This window comes from Dermacentor andersoni, chromosome 4 (assembly GCF_023375885.2).
Source record: "Dermacentor andersoni chromosome 4, qqDerAnde1_hic_scaffold, whole genome shotgun sequence".
Taxonomy (NCBI): Eukaryota; Metazoa; Arthropoda; class Arachnida; order Ixodida; family Ixodidae; genus Dermacentor; species Dermacentor andersoni.
The window spans coordinates 214,379,168-214,402,654 of NC_092817.1; positions in this window are offsets into that span (position 1 = coordinate 214,379,168).

Genomic DNA, 23,487 nt, shown 5'->3' on the forward strand with positions numbered 1-23,487 from the left:
TCAGGATCCGGATCAGCAGTCACTACCTGTCCTAAGTAGATGTATTCTCTTACCACTTCCAGTGCCTCGCTACCTATCGTAAACTGCTGTTCCCTTCCGAGACAGTTAAACATTACGTTAGTTTTCTGCAGATTAATTTTTAGACCCACTCTTCTGCTTTGCCTCTCCAGGTCAGTGAGCATACATTGCAATTGGTCCCCTGAGTTACTAAGCAAGGCAATATCATCAGCGAATCGCAAGTTACTCAGGTATTCTCCATTAACTCTTATCCCCAATTTTTCCCAATCCAGGTCTCTGAATACCTCCTGTAAACACGCTGTGAATAGCATTGGAGAGATCGTATCTCCCTGCCGGCATTACTTGTGGGAGTTCAAATTCCTCTAGACTATTTTCTCTTCCATTTTCATCGTGGGTACCACTGGTACTGTATAAATCTCTATAGAACTCCTCAGCAACTTGAACTATCTCATCCATAGTAGTAATGATAGTGCCGGATTTGTCTCTTAACGCATACATGTGATTCTTGCCAATTCCTAGTTTCTTCTTCACTGCTTTTATGCTTCCTCCGTTCCTGAGAGCCTGTTCAATTCTATCCATATTATACTTCCTTATGTCAGCTGTCTTACGCTTGTTGATTAAATTCGAAAGTTCTGCCAGTTCTATTCTAGCTGTAGGGTTAACGGCTTTCATACATTGGCGTTTCTTGATGACATCTTTCGTCTCGTGCGATAGTTTACTGGTATCCTGCCTAACGGAGTTACCACCGACTTCTATTGCACACTCCTTAATGATGCCTATAAGATTGTCGTTCATTGCTTCAACACTAAGGTCCTCTTCCTGAGTTAAAGCCGAATATCTGTTCTGTAGCTTGATCTGGAATTCCTCTATTTTCCCTCTTACCGCTAACTCATTGATCGGCTTCTTATGTTTTGATTGTTGTCTTCATATAAGAGGTTGTGGCCAAGTACTGCACCAGGGTGGCCAATCCTGCTCTGGTGAGGGAGTGCGTTACCGGTTTTGGTCACCGGGATCAGGCCACACTCCAGGCCTGTTTATGCAATTTGATCAACACGCGGATTTTTCTTCTGGTGGAAAATTGCCGGCACCGGGATTCGAACCACGGACCTCTTGCACGTGAGGCGGGTGTTCTACCTCTACGCCACCGCTGCACCCACAGCTTCCACAGCTATCAAGGCCTTATGACAACTTTTGGAGCTCGCTGAGCTGAGTCAATGCTACTCATTGCATAATTTCTTAATACATGGCTGCCTTTAACATATATAGTTTCTCATTAAAGCCAGAATTTCTCTTCTGACCACTTTTAAAGAGCTTGTGGTAATGTATGCCTAACATTAAAGATGGGTGCTTTGTAGTGTTAGTATGCTCTAAGTATTTTGTTTTATGCGAAAACTGCTTACATACAAGTCTGACCAATACCGCATCACCATTGGTGTTTGCTATTTTGCCTTCTGTTTCAATTTCACGGCATCTATACATTTCACCAGTGCACCAGTAGGGTTCAAGGCTGTTCTTTATTAAGCTCATGAGGACTTATCATGATCATTTTCCCATATAAGTGGTTTTGCTGAAGAGAATACAGGAATAGAAGCATAATTAGACAATGAGGAATGTGGGTAGGAACACTTTATTTTCAGCACACATCTTTTTTAATGAACTGCTGTTATACTGCTAAAATCTGCGCATTTAATAAAAGTACACTGCTCTTTAAGCGCAAGTATCCTGTACCAGGAAGTCAAACCAAGACGTGGGATGTTCAGTCTGTGAAACTAAAAACGAGTTTGAAACATTAACGTGTGAAAACTTAAGCACACTCAAGAAAATAAACACAGTACAGGAACGAATCCAATGAATCAAAATTGCCTTTGAGAGCAAACATATAGTTTCTATGACACAGTGAAGAAACCTTATTCCACCGGCTTTTTTTTTTTTTGTGGTTGACAAAATATGAAAGTGCATGTGTTCTCCGTCACCTTTTCCCACGCAAAAAAGATGTCTCAATGTGCCCAACTGTCTTTGCATATCTATTTCTCCACTCTCATACCACGATACTTACAGTTAAAGGCTGTAGTAATGCTTAGCTTGAATGAACCAACACCAGCTACATGCACTGTGCTTTTGAACATGGTATTGTAAGTTAGGTTGATGCACAGCACATTGATGTGCTATAAACATTTGATCTTGATTGTAGGCGAGATAAATAAAAAGACGCTATGTAAATAAAGTTTTTCCCTAATAAGCTATGCAGAAGTGCTCTCCCATTTGGACAGAGCCGAGCGCAACTGCAGTGAACAAGAAGACAACTGCCACTCCCTCATGTAATGTCTCAACAAGATACCTTTCAGGAAATAAATAAATAAATAAATAAATAAACTTATAAAGCATTTGAAATCTAGGATCGAATTATGCTACAGGTTTTTCTGAATTTATGGTCGAAAATCTAGGTTTTAAAGGTGACACATTTAAACAGGTCTTTGCTCGGACTGGTAATACTATGTGTTGCATAGTTTTATTAAATATGCCATACCACTGGTCTCCCAAGCTAAGGCTGCTGTCCAGTTGCAAGTGCAAATCACTCAATTATGTCCAGGGCACGCTTAAGCAAAAGGCAGAAAAGATTACTGTGCCACTGAGGTCTATTTCCTGACATCTGATTTCTTCTTATAAAACTACCTCTCTAAAAAGAAACCTTCACAACAAAATAACTTAAACCTTTCTTGAGAAAAGCCACCACACTGGTCCTTGAACACTAATTACGCAGTGGCTCCTTGTGATGTAATGTAATGTATGTCGGCACCTTAAAAAGTACAGGAAAATTTAATAATGGCAGCGTGACAGGTACACAAAATAGTAAAGGGATAGAACATCACACAGGCTGCCATCAGTGTTCATATCTCCATTTAATGTGGATGTTTTTAGCAGTGAATACATGTTCTCATTAAACTGAGTCATATTATCACAAAAGCGAAGGGCGAGGGTCTTTACATTCTAAACTGACAAATGTCCTTTATTACGATTCACCGCAATACAGGGTGCATTTTGCAGTGAACGGTCACGTAAGGTTTTGGCTAACTACGGCGGGCATGTCCTGCAGTGAGGCCTCTTCTGTATTGCGGTAAAGCGTATTGACAGTGACAAGAGCTAACCTGTCTTGAGAACTTGATGTCTTGAGGCTTTAGCCAACGAAAGTTCTCAAGACATCATCCTGCTGCGAAAATCTGCTTTGTTGAGACTAGAACATTAGGTTTGTCGCTGTCTGACACCCTACATTCCAGATTCGCGTAAATCCTTCCCAATATCGGCATATCGGTAAAACGCTGTTGTGCCCGGTGGCCCTCTAGATCGGGGGAGATGCCACACCTGCGATATGCAGTTGTCACGCCTCTATTCATCACACCTGTCAGCAGCATGTGTGCCCGGCGGCCCTCCAGATCGGGGAACATGCTACACTGTCGACATGCAGTTGTCACGCCTCCATTCGTAACACGTGTCAGCAGCCCAAATTGGCCTGTCCACGCCGTAGTGAATGTCGGTGCAAGGCTACGACTTTGCACGCCTGTCAGCAGCCCAAATTGGCATGACCACGCCGGGGATCGGAGTCAGCTTGCGTTCTTCCTACTTCCCTTCTTGGTGCGCAGGGAGAGGCGTGCATTTCAGACCGGGAGCGCCGACTCTCCTCCTTCATGCCCAGGAAGGGGCGTGCGTTTCCGACCGGGCGCACCGAAAGGGACAACCAGCTCACCGACACCGGGATTGATCTCCTGACGCCATCTGTCTCCTGACGCCGGATTGGTGGAAACCAGGAACAATGACGAGGCAGGCATAAAAGCGGGTCCGGCTCGCTGAGAGAGGAGACTCGGAAACAGTGTGATTCGGACATGCCAAGACGCTACCATAGTGTGCTCCGATAGTTGGAGTCGTTTTTGTCATTTCAACCATGTACCTTTTTAAACATATTCCTTTTTTTTTCTTCATTCCCTTAACATGTAGTTCGGAACCCCTTATCCCGGCACCTGGCACGGCACCACCAATGGAAACTTCATTGGACGCACGGACCCCCGACTTCGCAACAGTCAGCGGTGAGATTGACCTCACGGAAGTTCGGACGTCCTGGACAAACGCAACGACGCAAAATCGTTTTTCTGAGATAACCCCTGGACCGATTGTAATGAAATTTGTTTCATCTGAGAGAGGAAGTGAAATTCTAGGGACTGTTGGAAGAGGAATTTTGATTTAGGGTCTGAATTTTGTTAAGAAGGTTTTCAGAAATTAGAAAGTTTGAAAAATTAGGAGCACAAACTCTATAAATTAGTAGCTCTGCATCAGTTACAGATATCGCGGTTCTGTAAACGGCATCCACTATATCATCGAAAGTGGACAAATATCATATGTCATTTTATATATCACATCAATTTGTTACATTGTGTACAAGGGTTCTGCAAAAGTTGTATTTCTATATATTACTAAATTTTTTTTAGATACATGTGTATTATATCTATTTTTGCACTAAAACTAAACGAATGCATAAGCCAACCGTGAGTAGCACTCGCATATCAGTTTTTGTATCTGTGTAGCACGACACATTGAAATCCAACGTATGGAAAATATGATGTGACACATAAACGAAAAGAAAGGGGGTTAACCAAGGGGCCCGATCTTTTATGAGTCATATCATAAGAAGCCAACAAACACTGAAACCAAGGAAAATAGGGGAATTACTTGTGCTTAATAAATGACATAAAGAAACGATAAATTATTGGAAATGAAAGTGGATGAAAAAACAACTTGCCGCAGGTGGGGAACGATCCCACAACCTTCGCATTTCGCGTGCGATGCCCTACCAATTAAACTACCGCGGCGTCGTTTACTCATCCCCTGTCTTGGGTATTATGTTTTCCTAATAGAAGCCTGAGAGTGTTAGCCAGTGCTCCCTCTCGCAGACCTTGGCGGCGGGTGTGGAACATCCTGTCTGCCGCAGGCGTCACGAGAACGTGATCTTCTTGGGTGAAGGCAATCGGTCTACCAACCCACACATGCTACCTGAAGGCATCAATGTTGCCGTATTCGAGACCCTCGTTATGTCATCAACGAGAAGAAAGGTGGTTAACGGAGGGCCTTTTTTATTAGTCACATCATAAGAAGCCAACAAACACTGACATCAAAGACAACATAGGGGAAATTACTTGTGCTTAATAAATGAAATAAAGAAGCGATAAATTAATGGAAATCAGAGTGTATGAAGAAACAACTTCCCGCAAGTGGGCAACGATCCCACAACCTTCGCATTTCGCGAGAAAGTGGATGGGGAAACGACGACGCGGTAGCCCATTTGGTAGAGCATCGCACGCGATATGCGATGGTTGTGGGGTCGTTCCCCACCTGCGGAAAGTTGTTTTTCCTCCACTTTCATTTCCATTTATTTATCGTTTCATTTCATTTATCATAACCATATGGAGCAAATTAAAAAAAAAAAAAGGTTTTAGCACGTTAGGATGGATAGTTGGGCGTGTTGGTTAAGCATGTTAAAACGGACGTTTGGGCGAGTTGGTAAGCCATATTTGAAACAGAACAGCGCGGTTTTGACGGGGACAAGCAGGGAGAAAAGACACGGACAAGCGCTGTCCGTGTCGTTTCTGCCTGCTTGTCCCTGTCAAAACCGCGCTGCTCTGTTTCAAATAAGGTTAAGCATGGTCTGAAGTGAAGGCGCTAAAACGACGGTGGACGAAGAAGGAACACACACACACACACACACACACACACACACACACACACACACACACACACACACACACACACACACACACACACACACACACACACACACACACACACACACACACACACACACACACACACACACACACACACACACACACACACACACGCACGCACGCACGCACACGCACACACACACACACACACACACACACACACACACACGCACGCACACACACACAGGGCGCCTGTTAGTGTGTGTTCCTTCTTCGTCCACCGTCGTTTTAGAGCCTTCACTTCAGATCGAGTTTTAGCACGTACCTTCAGGTTCTAGTCACTTGAAAAGATTAATTACAATTCCTGTTTTAGTAGTGCTCTTTGCAGAGGCAATTTTTTTTACAAGGAGGGAGACGGTTTTATAACCTGCAGTTGCTTTCATCCAGTTATGTATTTTTTTCAAATGCCCGTCTTCATGTATTGATGTTATTCATTTTTGAAAAAAATCTTTATTTTTATGTGACATGCAATGTTGCCACTGATGACACATTGCTGCTTGTTAGGTACTATAGTACTGACAAATTTTATTGGAAAGCTGAAGGTCTTCGTTAATGATAAAGCTTTCAGGTGTTCTGTGAAAATGTGAAGGAATTTTTGTTACTTTGTTGTAGTTCATAACATATTACTATATAAATTTCTGGTAGTATGGTTATCTTTGGGGCCTTTTTACCTTGTACATTTCCAATCTGCTGTGTTCGAGAACGACTGTGTTTATATTTACATTGTCGGATGTACAATATTTATTATACTGGCTTACCGTAAGTGTTATGAATTTGAAAATAAAATTGAACTTCGTCAATATCTGTTTGAAGATCTACTTATTACGGCGCAAGAGCTTCCGTTCGCACGTGCTTTGGCAAAGGTTAGGAAAGTTACCGGGGCAGCGAAATTGCGATACTTGACGCTAATATGAAGGCGCATGCAGATAGCGAGAGGGCTGGGCTCTTTCTCGCGTTTATGTGGCGAAATCAGAATTTATTAACGGTGGCCGCACCATTATGGATCGGTATAACGATCTGTTGAGCTCTGGTTCGTACGTTGACCAGCCGTCAAAACAAATTATTACTTCCAAACAACAATTGGTAAATCGAACTACCATCGAGTGCGACGACAGGGAACGGCTCGGTACTCTTTTTACAGCGAAGTTGTGTACCTCTCCCGACCAAGGAAATGTTCGTGTCGTTGTGGTAAGCAAAAAACTCCCCATACGTGGGCCGATCCCCCACATAGTGCAATGCCGGGCCGACCTGCGGCGGAGGTGAAGCAGGTGTTAAGCACTCCCCAAAAGACATGTTTTTTTGCCGCATTTTAACACACACAAAAGGAAGACACATATAGACAACACGGGCGGCACTTCCAACTGGTTTAATTTGGGCTGTGACCCATGAATACACATACACATACACGCATGCGCTGCCTGTTCACAAATCTACGTTACCCAGCGGTCAAACAATCTAGTTTCCGATTTCTAGAGCACGATAGATGTATCGCTAATGCAATTTGTACCTTTCTTTTTTGTATAGTAAGCTTCCATTAGCTCGCGTGCTGTTTGAAATCTACTTCTGCCAAGAATCCTAACCTCAGAAAACTGTGGCTTGCACATACAGGCCTTGCAATGCGCAGGCAAATGTGCCACGCTGGGTGCCGCATAACAAAACAGAGAATCTCGAGAAGCTACTAAATCAGGTTGGAAGTGCACTCGGTGAGCCCATCACGAAGGAGGATGTCGAGATTTGTCACCGCGTTCCTGCGCGCAACACCGATGCAGATCCAAACATAGTGGTTGTCTTCAACCACCGATCAAAACGAGATGCGGTGCTTGAGAAGGCCAGGAAGACTATAGCTAACGACAAAAAACATTGGATTTACCGTAGAGAGACCAGTGTACATCAACGAACACCTCTGTCCTCAGCTAAAGAAACTGCTTGGAATGACCACCGCTAAGAAAAAGGAAGCAAACTGGCGTTTCGCATGGTCTAAGGGAGGCAAGCTTTTCGCGCGCAAGACAGAGGAGTCGCGTATAGTGCGAATTGCGTGTGAAGTGGATCTGCAAAAATTGGTAACTAAAGACAGCTAGGAAAGCGCATTCGGTCCATTCTTATTTTTCTTTATGGTCACACCCACTGACGTTGTTACCCCTAAATAAAGTGAGTGTATTACCTTTCTACACTGCAATGCGCAATCTGCGCGTGCTAAGCATGACCAGCTCACTACACTTTTCAATGAATTTTCCTTCAATTTTCAAGTTATCATGATTACCGAGACATGGTATGCGTCTGAAAACGAAGTAAGGCGCCTGCCTGGTTATATACAACACCTTCTTTGTCAACCGACCTTGTCGACGCGATGGCGACGTGTTGCAGCTTGTGTCAGAGCGCTTATCGTGCAGCTTACTCGACGACTTTTTCATAGCTACCGAAGATTATGAAGTTGTAGCACTGCAGTGTGGAAAATTCCTGTTTGTCGTTGTATACCGCCCACCAGATGGAAACACCAACACTTTCTTTTTCTTTTTTTGAAAAATTATTCATCTTTGTGTCAATGAACGAACCGCGTCTGACTATGGGAGGAGACTTAAACATCAATTTATTACGCCACACACCGAAATCTTCTGAATTGCGAATGGTTCTCGAGTCATATCACTGTACTGATGTTATTACTGAACCTACACGCATCGGCAATCTCTCTGATAGTTTGATAGATGTATTTATAACAAATTCTTCTGAACATTGTACAGATTCAGGTGTGATTATCACTAGTTTAGGTGACCATCTACCAATTTATATGCTCTGCCGTTTTAATCCCTGTTTTAAAGATACACATCACGCTGATACATTTCTCGTACAACAAATCAACGGCAATACATTAGGGGAATTTCACACGAAAATTGAAAATATAAACTGGAGCTCCGTGCTTGAAGTAACTGATGCAAACAACGCTTACAATACGTTTATAATGACACGTGTACTTACATTTATCGGGCAACCACGTTTCGCCGCCTAACAAGTATCGCACAGCGCGGGACGCGCCTGCATGTATCCGAAGTTTCTGGAAAGTTATCGATGCTTCTATCCGCTGTCTGTTGTCGCCGAACCTTGTGTTATCTGATTTCGTCGCGTGACGCGAACGATGTAAACTTTGTGGAAGACACGCGGGTCCCAACGATTAGTCTGAAACATGACCGCTGTATAAAAGCCGACGCGCTGGACCCGCTGATCAGATTTTCGACGATCGCCGACTGCGTTCGCCGCTCTCGTTGTGCTTTAAGTGTAGCCTGTTTTGTTGGTACAGGTTTGCCCAATAAAAGCTAGTTTTGCCTTTCACAGTACTGCTACTGTGTTCTTTGGCGTCACGACCACGTGACATCTGGTGGAGGTGCTTTTCGTCCATGTACCGGACGCCCCCGACAAGCCGTGATCCAAGCCCCGACTGTAAAGATAGCACCAATGTATCACGGACCGTCGAGCAAGCCATCGTCTACAACAGCTGCCCCTGGAGCACGGACTTCTACCTGAGAAGACCAAGAAGATTGTGGCCAAGACAACCACAATGGCTGCCCCAGTGTCACCCATCGTACTTCAACAACCCAGAGAGCCCCCAACCTTCCATGGAGCTACGTCGGAGGATCCTGAAACCTGGCTCGAAACCTTCGAAAGGATCTCGACCTTCAATAACTGGACCTCTGAGGATAAGCTACGACACGTGTACTTCTCCTTGGAAGATACCGCGAGGTCTTGGTTCGAGAACCGGGAGTTCACACTAGCAACATGGGACCTGTTCCGCAGTAACTTCCTGAGGACGTTCACGAGCGTTGTCCGAAAAGAAAGGGCCGAAGTTCTGCTGGAAACCGGAGGCCAAGTACCCAATGGGACCATCGCCATCTTCACAGAAGAGATGACCCGTCTTTTCCGGCACGCCGACCCGGAAATGTCCGAAGAGAAAAAAGTGCGTTTCTTGATGAGAGGCGTAAAGCAAGAACTTTTCGCCGGAGTAATCCGAAACCCACCGAAGACCGTAGCTGAGTTCCTGACAGAGGCTAAGACGATTGAGAAAACGTTAGAAATGCGCACTAGGCAATATGGCAATGGCGCACTAGGCAATGGCGCACTGAGGCGCACGCCTCAGTGCGCCATCCAAGCGCTGGGCTCCGTTGATCTCCAAGAGACCATAAGGGCCATTGTGCGCGAAGAACTCCGCAAGGCCTTGCCTTCGTCGCAGCCTCAAGTAGCCTCGATCGCTGACATCGTGAAAGGTGAGGTTCAGCGATCGCTGGGAGCTCTTGAGGTGCAACCTCAATTACCGCAGCCCCAGCCAGAAGCGATGACCTACGCCGCCGTCGCACGCCGTCAAGGTCCCCCTCCGCGACCGCGCCAGGGCCCTGTCACGCCACAGTTCCTTCGTCCGCCGCCGCCGCTGCCAGCACGACCACCCGTCGCCCAGCGCACCTACGCGAGGAAGACGGACATTTGGCGCGCCCCCGACCATCGCCCGCTCTGCTACCACTGCGGCGAAGCCGGTCACGTCTCCCGACGATGCCCATACCGGGAGATGGGACTGCGAGGTTTCGCCGTCAACGCTCCGCGCCCGCAGCAAGGTGAACGCCCTCGCGATATCGCCGACTACCTCGCCGCTACTCAGTGGAGCTCTCGACGACCGTCGCGTTCGCCATCACCAGGCCGCTACCTGTCGCCGCAGCGCCGAGCATACACTGGCCCAGCCCGAGGCCGATCCGTGAGTCCATATCCGGAAAACTAAAAGCAGCAACTGATGGAGGTGCGGTTGCTGTTCGTCGAACTGACGAAGATCCTCCGCCGCCGACGAAGACACCGAAGAAACTACCTCGACGACATAACAACGACACGCCGCCGTCCCGACGAAGACTGGAAGCAAAGAATACGCCGACGAAAGACCACCTGACGACGCCACGTATCAGCCACAGGTCAACGCGACGCAGCCGTGATCCGACGCCAAGGCCTAACTGTAACGCAAGACAAGGAACCACCGACCTCGACGTGCTTCTCGACGGCCACGCAGTCACCGCCTTAGTAGACACAGGAGCAGATTACTCCGTCATGAGTGGACCCATCGCAGCCCAGTTGAAGAAAGTTAAGACTGCATGGGAAGGCCCGTTAATACGGACCACTGGAGGACACCTCATGACGCCGAATGGAATCTGCACGGCAAGAATTACCATTCATGACCGGACTTACCCTGCCACCTTCGTTATCCTGCAACAGTGCTCACGAGACGTCATTCTGGGCATAGACTTCCTGAACCAACACGGCGCAATCACCAACCTGAAGTCGAAGTCAATAACACTGTCGGAAGATCAAGCGATACCGCCGTAGAGCCCTCGTAGTCACCACGCCTTGAGTGAGCTCGAAGATCAAGTGAGCATCCCCCCTCGTTCCAGCATTGTTATCTCGGTCGGCACCGAAACGCCCGCTGACGTAGAACGCGTCATCGAAGGCGACCAGCGTCTACTGCTCGACCGTGAAATTTGCGTCGCAAGAGGGATCGCTCGACTGCACGGAGGAAACACGAAAGTGTTACTGACGAATTTCAGCCAGAAGTTCAAGCACATCAACAAGGGCACGACGATCGCATACATCGAGGAAATTCTGGAAACCAGGAATGCGTTTGTCCTCTCGGATTCTGTCGCATCTACTCCGACGACCGTAGTTCCCGAGCCAGACTTCGACATAAATCCAAGTGTCCCCGTGATTAAGCGGCAACAGCTCAGAAGTCTGCTTCGACGATACAAAGACTGCTTTTCGACGTCGTCGAGGATTCGACAAACACCAGTCACAAAGCATCGCATAATAATCGAAGAGTGCGCTCGACCACTCCGCCAGAGCCCTTACCGAGTTTCGACGCGAGAACGCGAAGCTATAAGACAAGTCGACGAAATGCTGCGCGACGACATCATCCAGCCGTCGAAAAGCCCGTGGGCGTCTCCAGTTGTTTTAGTGAAGCAAAAGGACGGAACCCTACGTTTCTGCGTCGATTATCGTCGACTGAACAAAATCACGAAGAAAGACGTATACCCCCTCCCACGGATAGACGACGCATTGGATCGGCTCTGCAATGCTAAATACTTCTCATCGATGGACCTCAAGTCTGGTTACTGGCAAATAGAAGTCGACGAAAGGGATCGCGAAAAGACCGCCTTCATCACGCAAGACGGCCTCTATGAGTTCAAGGTTATGCCATTTGGACTGTGCTCGGCGCCTGCAACGTTCCAGCGCGTGATGGACACGGTTTTAGCAGGATTGAAGCAGACCTGTTTTACCAGATTGAAGCAGCGGTGGCGTATAGGTAGAACACCCGCCTCGCGTGCAAAGAGGTCCGTGGTTCGAATCCCGGTGCCGCGCAATTTTCCACCCGATTAAAAAAATCCGCGTGTTGATAAAATTGCATAAACAGGCCTGGAGTGTGGCCTGATCCCGGTGACCAGAACCGGTAACGCACTCCCTCAGGAGAGCAGGATTGGCCACCCTGGTGCAGTACTTAGCCACAACCTCCTATATGAACACAACAATCAAACGCCGGCCCTCAGTCCCCAGCAGCTGCGAAGCAACTGACCACGGCGGCGGTCAGACCTGCGACGCTGCAGAGGGTGCTAAGAATCCCTGACTCCGAACAGGCCGCCATTGGAATATGAACCTGGCAACGTTTAACGCTAGAACGTTATCTAGTGAGGCGAGTCTAGCAGTGCTATTTGAGGAATTAGAGGGCAGTAAATGGGATATAATAGGGCTCAGTGAAGTTAGAAGGCCAAAAGAAGCATATACAATGCTAAAAAGCCGGCACGTCCTGTGCTACCGGGGCTTAGCGGAGAGACGAGAACTAGGAGTCGGATTCCTGATTAATAAGAACATAGCTGGTAACATACAGGAATTCTATAGCATTAACGAGAGGGTGGCAGGTCTTGTTGTGAAACTTAATAAGAGGTACAAAATGGAGGTTATGCAGGTCTACGCCCCTACATTCAGTCATGATGACCAGGAAGTCGAAAGCTTCTATGAAGACGTGGAATCGGCGATGGGTAAAATCAAAACAAAATACACTATACTGATGGGCGACTTCAATGCCAAGATAGGCAAGAAGCAGGCTGGAGACAAGGCAGTGGGGGAATATGGCATAGGCACTAGGAATAGCAGGGGAGAGTTATTAGTAGAGTTTGCGGAACAGAATAATATGCGGATAATGAATACCTTCTTCCGCAAGCGAGATAGCCTAAAGTGGACATGGAGGAGCCCGAACGGCGAGACTAGAATTGAAATAGACCTCATACTCTGCGCTAACCCTGGCATCATACAAGATGTGGACGTGCTCGGCAAGGTGCGCTGCAGTGACCATAGGATGGTAAGAACTCGAATTAGCCTAGACCTGCGGAGGGAACGGAAGCAGCTGGTACATAAGAAGTCAATCAATGAGTTAGCGGTAAGAGGGAAATTAGAGGAATTCCAGATCAAGCTACAGAACAGGTATTCGGCTTTAACTCAGGAAGAGGACGTTAGTGTTGAAGCAATGAGGGGCAATCTTGTGGGCATCACTAAGGAGTGTGCAATAGAAGTCGGTGGTAACTCCGTTAGACAGGATACCAGTAAGCTATCGCAGGAGACGAAAGATCTCATCAAGAAACGCCAATGTATGAAAGCTTCTAACCCTACACCTAGAATAGAACTGGCAGAACTTTCGAAGTTAATCAACAAGCGTAAGACATTTGACATAAGGAAGTATAATATGGATAGAATTGAACATGCTCTCAGGAACGGAGGAAGCCTAAAAGCAGTGAAGAAGAAACTAGGAATTGGCAAGAATCAGATGTATTCATTAAGAGACAAAGCCGGCAATATCATTACTACTATGGATGAGATAGTTCAAGTGGCTGAGGAGTTCTATAGAGATTTATACAGTACCAGTGGCACCCACGACGATAATGGAAGAGAGAATAGTCTAGACGAATTAGAAATCCCACAGGTAACGCCGGAAGAAGTAAAGAAAGCCTTGGGAGCTATGCAATGGGGGAAGACAGCTGGGGAGGATCAGGTAACAGCAGATTTGTTGAGGGATGGTGGGCAGATTGTTCTAGAAAAACTGGCTACCCTGTATACGCAATGCCTCATGACCTCGAGCGTACCGGAATCTTGGAAGAACGCTAACATAATCCTAATCCATAAGAAAGGGGACGCCAAAGACTTGAAAAATTATAGACCGATCAGCTTACTGTCAGTTGCCTACAAACTATTTACGAAGGTAATCGCAAATAGAATCAGGAACACCTTAGACTTCTGTCAAGCAAAGGACCAGGCAGGATTCCGTAAAGGCTACTCAAGAATAGACCATATTCACACTATCAATCAGGTGATAGAGAAATGTGCGGAATATAACCAACCCTTATATATAGTTTTCATTGATTAAGAGAAAGCGTTTGATTCTGTCGAAACCTCAGCAGTCATGGAGGCATTACGGAACCAGGGTGTAGTCGAGCCGTATGTAAAAATACTGAAAGATATCTATAGCGGCTCCACAGCCACCGTAGTCCTCCATAAAGACAGCAACAAAATCCCCATAAAGAAAGGCTTCAGGCAGGGAGATACGATCTCTCCAATGCTATTCACAGCGTGTTTACAGGAGGTATTCAGAGACCTGGATTGGGAATAATTGGAGATAAAAGTTAATGGAGAACGCCTTAGTAACTTGCGATTCGCTGATGATATTGGGTCATTCCATGCCAAACGTCCCTAACCCCAAAAGTGACCATCACTGAAATTTCTGAAAAAATTTGGGCTAGATGACTTTTGTGTGAATAAGGTTTCGCCAAAGTATTTTCGTCGAAAAAAAATTTGTCATCACGTGATCGCTCTTTCAAATTTCCGGGAAGAAGCAAAAGTTGGTTGGAGCTAATTTTTTTTTATTCAAACCTGAAAGTAGGTACAATAATAAACTTTATTTTAGAACATTGTACTGGCATCCTTCTTTCATATTACGTTATAATTGAATCAATTTTAGAATTTTCCGAATTTATTTGGCTCAGTAAAAAAGCAAAAAAAGTTGCGTTTTCAGACATTTCTTGCATAAACTGCGTTAACTTTTCAGCTGCAATAATTTTTCTACTTTTTGCCTTTTGCTATATTGTATGTTAAAAATAATTTCCAATTATTAAGAAATATATTTTTTGAGAAAAATACCTCCGAAGTTGGAAAAAAATGACTTTTTGGCGAGATTCAGGCCACATTTAAGCATGAAGGCCCTCCAGATAAAAATATGTCATATAGGTCAATATACGCACCGGCCTCTTAGCTTGTGATATGGAAAGTTTCATTCGAGTAAATTTTGTTTGAAGCGAGAAATTATTTTTTGATGTCAGCAACCCATGTCATTAGTAGGCACTGCACACGTGCCGCCGCTCTCCTTGTCGTCTCCGTATCGTCGTCTGCTTTCTCCTCCTTGTCTGCCGCCCAGCAGATGGCGGCTAGTATATATAACTACTGCAGATAAAAATTTTTGACGTTCTTTTGGTTTTTGCTCTTTCGGTGCTTAAGAAAACGCAAGGAAAACGGCTTTACATCCTTCTGGGGATGTTTGTTTACCCTTACCTCTGTATTCATGTGTTTCTCTGATCAAAATAGTGTGATCAGCAAACAGACGCACAAGGCGGCAGACAAGGCTTCCTGTGAGCGAATTTTAAGGGAATGCGTACAAACGTTGTCGCAACGAAGGAACATAGGAAAGAATATGGCACATAACTCGGTCCAACACCTTCAGAATGGATGCGAAATCCAAGCTTCAGTATCATGCCTTCCAGCATCAATTTCTTGCAATGCTAAAGGTAAGAAAATGTCTCGAGCATTGACTTGCGATTTGAAATCTTTGCGCAGTTCACCTAGACCACCTGAACTGAATCAGATTTTTCCACGAGAATAATAATTCAAGGCATCATCTAAAACGATGCTTGCTATATCAATTGCGCGATATTTTCGTGAACAGACTGGGGTTATCTAATCAGCCCATTTACAGTGCGGCATGTTTTGAGGTATGTCAGAAAAGCCAAAATCTTAGACAATGAGACCAACAGAATGCAGTGCAGCTAAAACGAGCTTATTTCTGGAGGCTTACTGGTACGCTTGGCACTATTTTTCAGGAAGTGAACTTCCGCCATGCTCTTTCGGCCCAAAGAACTGCCACAAGACAACTTACTGCAGCGAGCAGCGGCTAACAACTGTAGTTAGTTTGACTGACATAGATCGGCGTCTTCTTGCGCTGCGCTCAAAAAGAAGCCTGGGTGACGATGCGACCATTTGTATGCACCACAAACAACTTTACCTTCATCGATACACTTCTAAAGTCGCTTCGAAGTTGTGCTCAGACCCATTCTTTAGACATGCGAAGCATTGCCGGGGGTCGACCGTCATCACATTGGCCGTTGTTGATGCCCACCCTTCTCTAGGCCTGGTTCCAGGAAATCGAATCTGTGAAGCTTGCAAGCGGAACTTGTATAGTACTCAAAGAATGGCAAATTTGGTGTTGCCAGAAGAACAACTCGACGTTCTGGTCGGAGGTAGTGAAAGTGAACCTGAATCAAGTGGTACAGGAACAGAAAAGGAGGCCTTAGAAAGAGGTGTTGGCAGCAGCGTAAAAAGGAAACTGCAGCGCGGAAGACAGACGCACGCTAAAAAGAAAGTGGAAACAATGCGAGAAAACGCGAAGGGAATAACGGCTACGTCCCCGGAAATGTGCCAACCATCGACCCTTGACAAACGCGAGGGCGCTGAACTCCTCCTGAATGATTATGTCCGCTTGATGCAAGACTTGAAAAACAAGTTTTCCCAAGAACATAGCTGAGAAAAAAAAATACAGTACCTTACTTTAGCCCCCCAGTCTTGGTCTCGTGAAAAAATGATGGAGTTCTTTGGTGCATCGGAACGACAAGTTCGCGAGGCAATGAAAGTCAAGTCTAACAGTGGGATTCTAGGCAGGCCGCAAACAAGACGTGGTCGTCCAGTTAGTGAGGAAGTGAAGTCATCGGTCAGAGCTTTCTACGAGGCTGACTCTGTGTCTTATTGCCTACCAGGAAAAAAGGACACTCTGAAAGGCCATCAAAAGCGACTATTGTTGATGAACCTGAAGGAAATGCATGAAGAATGGAAGAAGACTTACAATTTAAAGTGTGGCTTTTCAACGTTCGCCGCTTTGCGTCCTCCCCACTGTGTTTTGGCTGGTGGAAGCGGCACACACACAGTGTGTGTCTGCATGAGCCATCAGAACTTTAAACTAATGCTTCATTCTAGTGGGCTCAAGGAGACAACTGAAGAGCTGCTGGCTACACTTGTATGTCGACTTGATAACCAAGATTGCATTTTCGGCAAATGCGCATCCTGCCCTGGCATAAAGCACGCTGAGAATCTGCTTCGACAAAGTCTTGCCCATGTCGCAGAGAGCAGAGACAACATCCTTGTCCGGTAATGGATAAGTGGAGTCCGCTGTAGACTCGAAACCATGGTTTTGACATCAGAAGAGTTTTCCGAAAAGTTCACAGACATGTTGAATCAACTTAAGATCCACCATTTTATCAGTAAGCAGCAAGCTCGCTACTTTCGAGAACTGAAGTTTAATCTAAGCCAACACGAGGTCGTCATGGTGTTGGATTTCGCGGAAAATTACAGTTTTATACTTCAGCACGCACCACAGACGTACCACTGGGTTAACACCCAAGCTACAATACATCCCGTAGTTGTCTATTTTCGGAAGGCGCAAAGCGACCCTGGAGAGGTTTCTGCGTGGTGTTTCGCTGTTGTTTCTGACTGCCTGGAGCATGATACAGTCGCAGTACACACATTTCAGTGCAGTGCTCGAGGTAGTAAAACAATATCTGCCTGAAGTAAAAAAAAATTCATTATTTCTCTGATGGAGCTTCATCACAATATAAGAACAAAAAGAACTTTTTGAATCTTTGCTACCATGAGCAGGACTTTAATCTATTGGCAGAATGGAATTTCTTCGCCACTTGACACGGCAAAAGTGCATGCGATGGTGTCGGCGGCGCACTAAAACGTCTGGCAGCAAGAGCAAGCTTGCAGCGGCCATATCACAGCCAGATTCAATCTCCAGAGGATCTGTTTGACTGGGCCAAAAGTAATATCAAGGGAATTACACTAATGTGGGTACCCAATTGCACAATACAAGGAAAAAGAACAGAGCTTGGTTTGAGATTCAGCACAGCAACCGGTGTTAAAGGAACGCGATTATTCCACCACTTCAAACCAGTGACGGTTTCAACTCTTCGGGTTGGTATCACCTTATACTCAAATACCAAAGAAGTTGAAGTAAAGAAGCGGGCATGAATACTATGGAGTCTTTCATTTGCCTGTAAAGGTTCATGTGTGAAGAGTTGAACATGAGTGAACGAAAAAACGGAAGGCAACCGACAAGTTGAATCAGGCTCTAATCTCCAGCTGTGAGCGTCTGTGGCCCGGTCAACAGCCGTCTTCATTCTGGTGCGGAACAGCAGAAAAGAAGCGGCCGTGTTGCCTCCCGCTCTGCAGGAGGCAAAGTTAGCCATTAACTGTTATTGCAAGACACCCACATCGATGCCGTGTTCGCCAACCTGACAGCCCCGAGCCACAAAAATGACAAGAGGTGAACTGACAAAAGCAGGCCATTTACGATGTGTTTAGACTGACGTCAAGCGACATAGCCGACACAGTCAACGTTTTTTCGGCGAAGAGCCGGAGTGCATATGTGAGCCCAAAAACTCTCTGGTGGCTCATACGCATCGTGCAGTGAGACTGAGCTCAGCAGTGCCTACTAATGACATGGATTGCAGACTTAAAAAATTTTTTTGCGCTTCAAACAAAATTTACTCGAATGAAACTTTCTATATCACAAGCTAAGGGGCCGGTGCGTATATTGACCTATCTGACATATTTTTATCTGGAGGGCCTTCATGCTTAAATGTGGCCTGAATCTCGCCAAAAAGTCATTTTTTTCCAACTTCGGAGGTATTTTTCTAAAAAAATATATTTCTTAATAATTGGGAATTATTTTTAACATACAATATAGCAAAAGGCAAAAAGTCAGAAAAATTATTGCACCTGAAAAGTCAACGCAGTTTATGCAAGAAATGTCTGAAAACACAACTTTTTTTGCTTTTTTACTGAGCCAAATAAATCCGGAAAACTTTAAAATCGATTCAATTATAACGTAATATGAAAGAAGGATGCCAGTACAATGTTCTAAAATAAAGTTTATTATCGTACCTACTTTCAAGCTTGAATAAAAAAAAATTACCTCCAACCAGCTTTTGCTTCTTCCCGGAAATTTCAAAGAGCGATCACGTGATCACAAATTTTTTTTCGACGAAAATGCTTTGGCGAAACCTTATTCACACAAAAGTCATCTAGCCCAAATTTTTTCAGGAACTTCAGCGATGGTCACTTTTGGGGTCGGGACGTTTGGCATGGAATGACCCTATTGCCTTGCTTAGTAACTCAGGGGACCAATTGCAATGCATGCTCACTGACCTGGAGAGGCAAAGCAGAAGAGTGGGTCTAAAAATTTATCTGTCGAAAACTAAAGTAATGTTTAACAGTCTCGGAAGAGAACAGCAATTTACAATAGGCAGCGAGGCACTGGAAGTGGTAAGGGAATACATCTACTTAGGGCAGGTAGTGACGGCGTATCCGGATCATGAGACGGGAATAATCAGAAGAATAAGAATGGGCTGGGGTGCGTTTGGCAGGCATTCTCAGATCATGAACAGCAGGTTGCCATTATCCCTCAAGAGAAAAGTTTATAACAGCTGAGTATTACCAGTACTCACGTACGGGGCAGAAACCTGGAGGCTTAGGAAAGGGTTCTACTTAAATTGAGGACGACGCAACGAGCTATGGAAACAAGAATGATAGGTATAACGTTAAGGGATAAGAAAAAAGCAGATTGCGTGAGGGAACAAACGCGAGTTAATGATATCGCAGTTGAAATCAAGAAAAAGAAATGGGCATGGGAGAGGGAAGATGAGGAGGGAAGATAACCGATGGTCATTAAGAGTTACGGAATGGATTCCAATGGAAGACAAGCGTAGCAGAGGCCGGCAGAAAGTTAGGTGGGCGGACGAGATTAAGAACTGAGGTGAAACAGCGCGAAAACGACGAGGACACAAGGAAACAAATACCACAGACAAGCGCTTGTTTCCGTGTGTCCTCGTCTTTTTCGCGCTGTTTCACCTCAGTTCTAAGTATGAACCAACTAGCCCTCATCAAGATCTTACTAATGGAGATTAAGAAGTTTGCAGGGACAACATGGCCACAATTAGTACATGACCGGGGTAGTTGGAGAAGCATGGGAGAGGCCTTTGCCCTGCAGTGGGCATAACCAGGCTGATGATGATGATGATGATGCCTTGTTTATTTGGATGACGTCGCCTTCGCCGGAAATTTCGACGATCACCTTAAGCGGCTTGCGACAATATTAGAGGCCATCAAGTCATCAGGGCTCACTCTGAAGCCGGAAAAGTGTCGCTTCGCTTACGATGAGCTTCTATTCCTAGGCCACGTCATCAGCAAATCTGGGGTATGCCCCGACCCGCAGAAGACAGCAGCCATCGCAAATTTCCCGCAGCCAATCGACAAGAAGGCAGTGCGCAGGTTCCTTGGCATGTGTGCCTACTATAGGCCCTTCGTCAAGGACTTTTCACGCATCGCGGAGCCGCTAGCACATCTAACGAAATGTGATGTCGAGTTCAAGTGGGAAACGCCGCAGGCCGACGCATTTCAAGAACTCAAACGACGTACGCAGTCGCCGCCGGTACTTGCACACTTCGACGAGGACGCCGATACTGAAATCCACACTGACGCCAGTAGCCTAGGCCTCGGTGCCGTCCTAGTCTAGAGGAAAGACGGACTTGAACGGGTTATATCTTATGCTAGCCGGTCGCTGTCAAAAGCGGAAGGCAATTACTCTACGTCTGAAAAGGAATGCCTCGCCATCATTTGGGCTAAAATTCCGCCCTTACCTATATGGCAGGCCATTCAAAGTCGTCAGCGACCATCACGCGTTGTGTTGGCTAGCTAACTTAAAGGACCCTTCAGCACGGCTGGCGCGGTGGAGCCTCATACTGCAAGAATATGACGTCACCGTAATATACAAGTCCGGAAGAAAACACTCTGACGCCGACTGCTTATCACGCGCCCCCATCGATCCCCCACCGCAAGACGACGAGGACGACGACGCCTTCCTTGGAAGCAGTCCGGAAGACTTCACTAAACAGCAGCGAGCAGACCCGGAGCTAAAAGGCCTTGTCGAGTATTTGGAAGGGAACACCGACGTTGTCCCTAGGGCATTTAAGCGCGGGTTGTCTTCGTTCACGCTAGAAAACAACCTGCAGTCCGCGCCAGCTACCTTCTTGTTGTGTCGTCAGCGCTGCGTCCAGAAGTACTGCACGCCTTACACGACGATCCAACCACTGGGCACCTCGGATTCTCCCGGACGCTGTCGAGGATACAGGAAAGGTATTACTCGCCGCGTCTGACCGCCGACGTCGCCCGTTACGTCAATGCATGCCGAGACTGTCAACGACGCAAGACACCACCGAGAAGGCCAGCAGGGTTACTACAGCCGATCGAACCTCCTCGTCGATCATTCCAGCAGATTGGGATGGATTTGTTGGGGCCGTTTCCGACGTCAACATCCGGGAATAAGTGGATCGTCGTGGCGACGGACTACCTTACCCGCTTCGCTGAAATTAAAGCTCTACCAAAAGGCAGCGCAGCCGAAGTGGCGGAATTTTTCGTCGAGAACATGCGACATGGTGCTCCAGAAGTCCTCATCACCGACAGAGGAACGGCTTTTACAGCAGAGCTCACCCAAGCCATTCTGCAATATAGCCAGACAAGCCACAGGAAGACAACTGCCTACCATCCGCAAACGAATGGTCTCACGGAGCGCCTTAACAAGACCCTCGCCGACATGCTAGCGATGTACGTCGACGTTGAGCACAAGACGTGGGATGCGGTCCTGCCGTATGTAACCTTTGCTTACAACACGGCGGTGCAAGAAACAACACAGACCACGCCATTGAAGCTGATTTACGGCAGGAATCCGACGACGACGCTCGACTCCATGCTGCCGCACGTCACTGACGAGGAAAATCTTGACGTCGCTACCTATCTCCAGCGCGCTGAAGAAGCCCGACCGCTCGCCCGCCTACGGATCAAGAACCAGCAGCGTACCGACAGCCGACACTACAACCTCCGACGACGCTTCGTCGAGTACCAGCCCGGCGACCGTGTTTGGGTATGGACCTCTATACGCCGACGAGGACTGAGTGAGAAACTATTGCGACGCTATTTCGGACCCTACAAGGTCATCCGACGTATTGGCGCACTGATCTATGAGGTCGTGCCAGACGGCATTTCGCATACACAGCGGCGCCGCGCACGATCTGGAGTGGTCCACGCGGTGCGTCTTAAACCCTTTTACGGACGCTGACAAACTTTCCTTATTTTGTTGTTTTCTTTGCTACGAGTGCTTCTTTATTACTTTCGTTTGTTTGCAGCATCGGGTCGATGCTTTTTAAGAGGGGGGTATTGACACGTGTACTTATATTTATCGAGCGACCACGTTTCGCCGCCTAACAAATGTTATCGCACAGCGCGGGACGCGCCTGCATGTATCCGAAGTTTCTGGAAAGTTATCGATGCTTCTATCCGTTGTCTGTTGTCGCCGAACCTTGTGTTATCTGATTTTATCGCGTGACGCGAATGGTGTAGAACTTTGTGGAAGGCACGCGGGTCCCAACGATTAGTCTGGAACATTCGACGACTGCTGTATAAAAGCCGACGCGCTGGACCCGCTGATCAGATTTTCGACGATCGCCGACTGCGTTCGCCGCTCTCGTTGTGCTTTAAGTGTAGCCTGTTTTGTGGGCACAGGTTCGCCCAATAAAAGCTAGTTTTGCCTTTCACAGTATTGCTACTGTGTTCTTTGGCGTCACGACTAAGTTACAATAAGCATTCTGAAGGAAGCACATACTTGCTGTTTTCCGTTTAAACAAGTAAGAAGGTCCACTAAAATACGCAAGCCATGGATTACGAATCAGTGTCTCAAAATGATTCGCGAGAAAAATTCATTATATGCTAAATTCGTGAAAACAAAGGACATTAATGATCTCGCAGCATTAAAGAAATGCCGCAATGGTGTAGCTAAACTTTTGAAAAACGCAAGACGTGCATACTTTGAACATCGGTTTACTCAAGCAAACGCTCGAAGCGAAACAGTCTGGCGTGAACTTAACAAGCTTTTAAGACCTGACCGTGAAGATGAGTTGGAAGTTACTGTGGGCTGCAAGTCGTTAAGGGGCGAAGAGCTAGCAAACAACTTTAATGACTACTTTACTTCTCTAGCCTCAAGCAATTACAACAAAACAGCAATTGAGTTATTGGGTGTACTACGCAATACACATTCAGCCTTTCTTGAGCCAACGTCTCCGGAAGAGGTTTTTTCAGCTTTCATGTCCCTGAAAAACAGCAAAGCGCGTGATATTGATGGGCTGCAAATAACACCCACTAAATTTGTGCCCGATCTTCTGTCACCTGTCCTCACTCATATATTCAATATTGCTTTATCTGCTGGAGTCTTTCCCGAGGCAATGCAACATGCCAATGTTACTGTACTGTTTAAAGCGGAGAACAA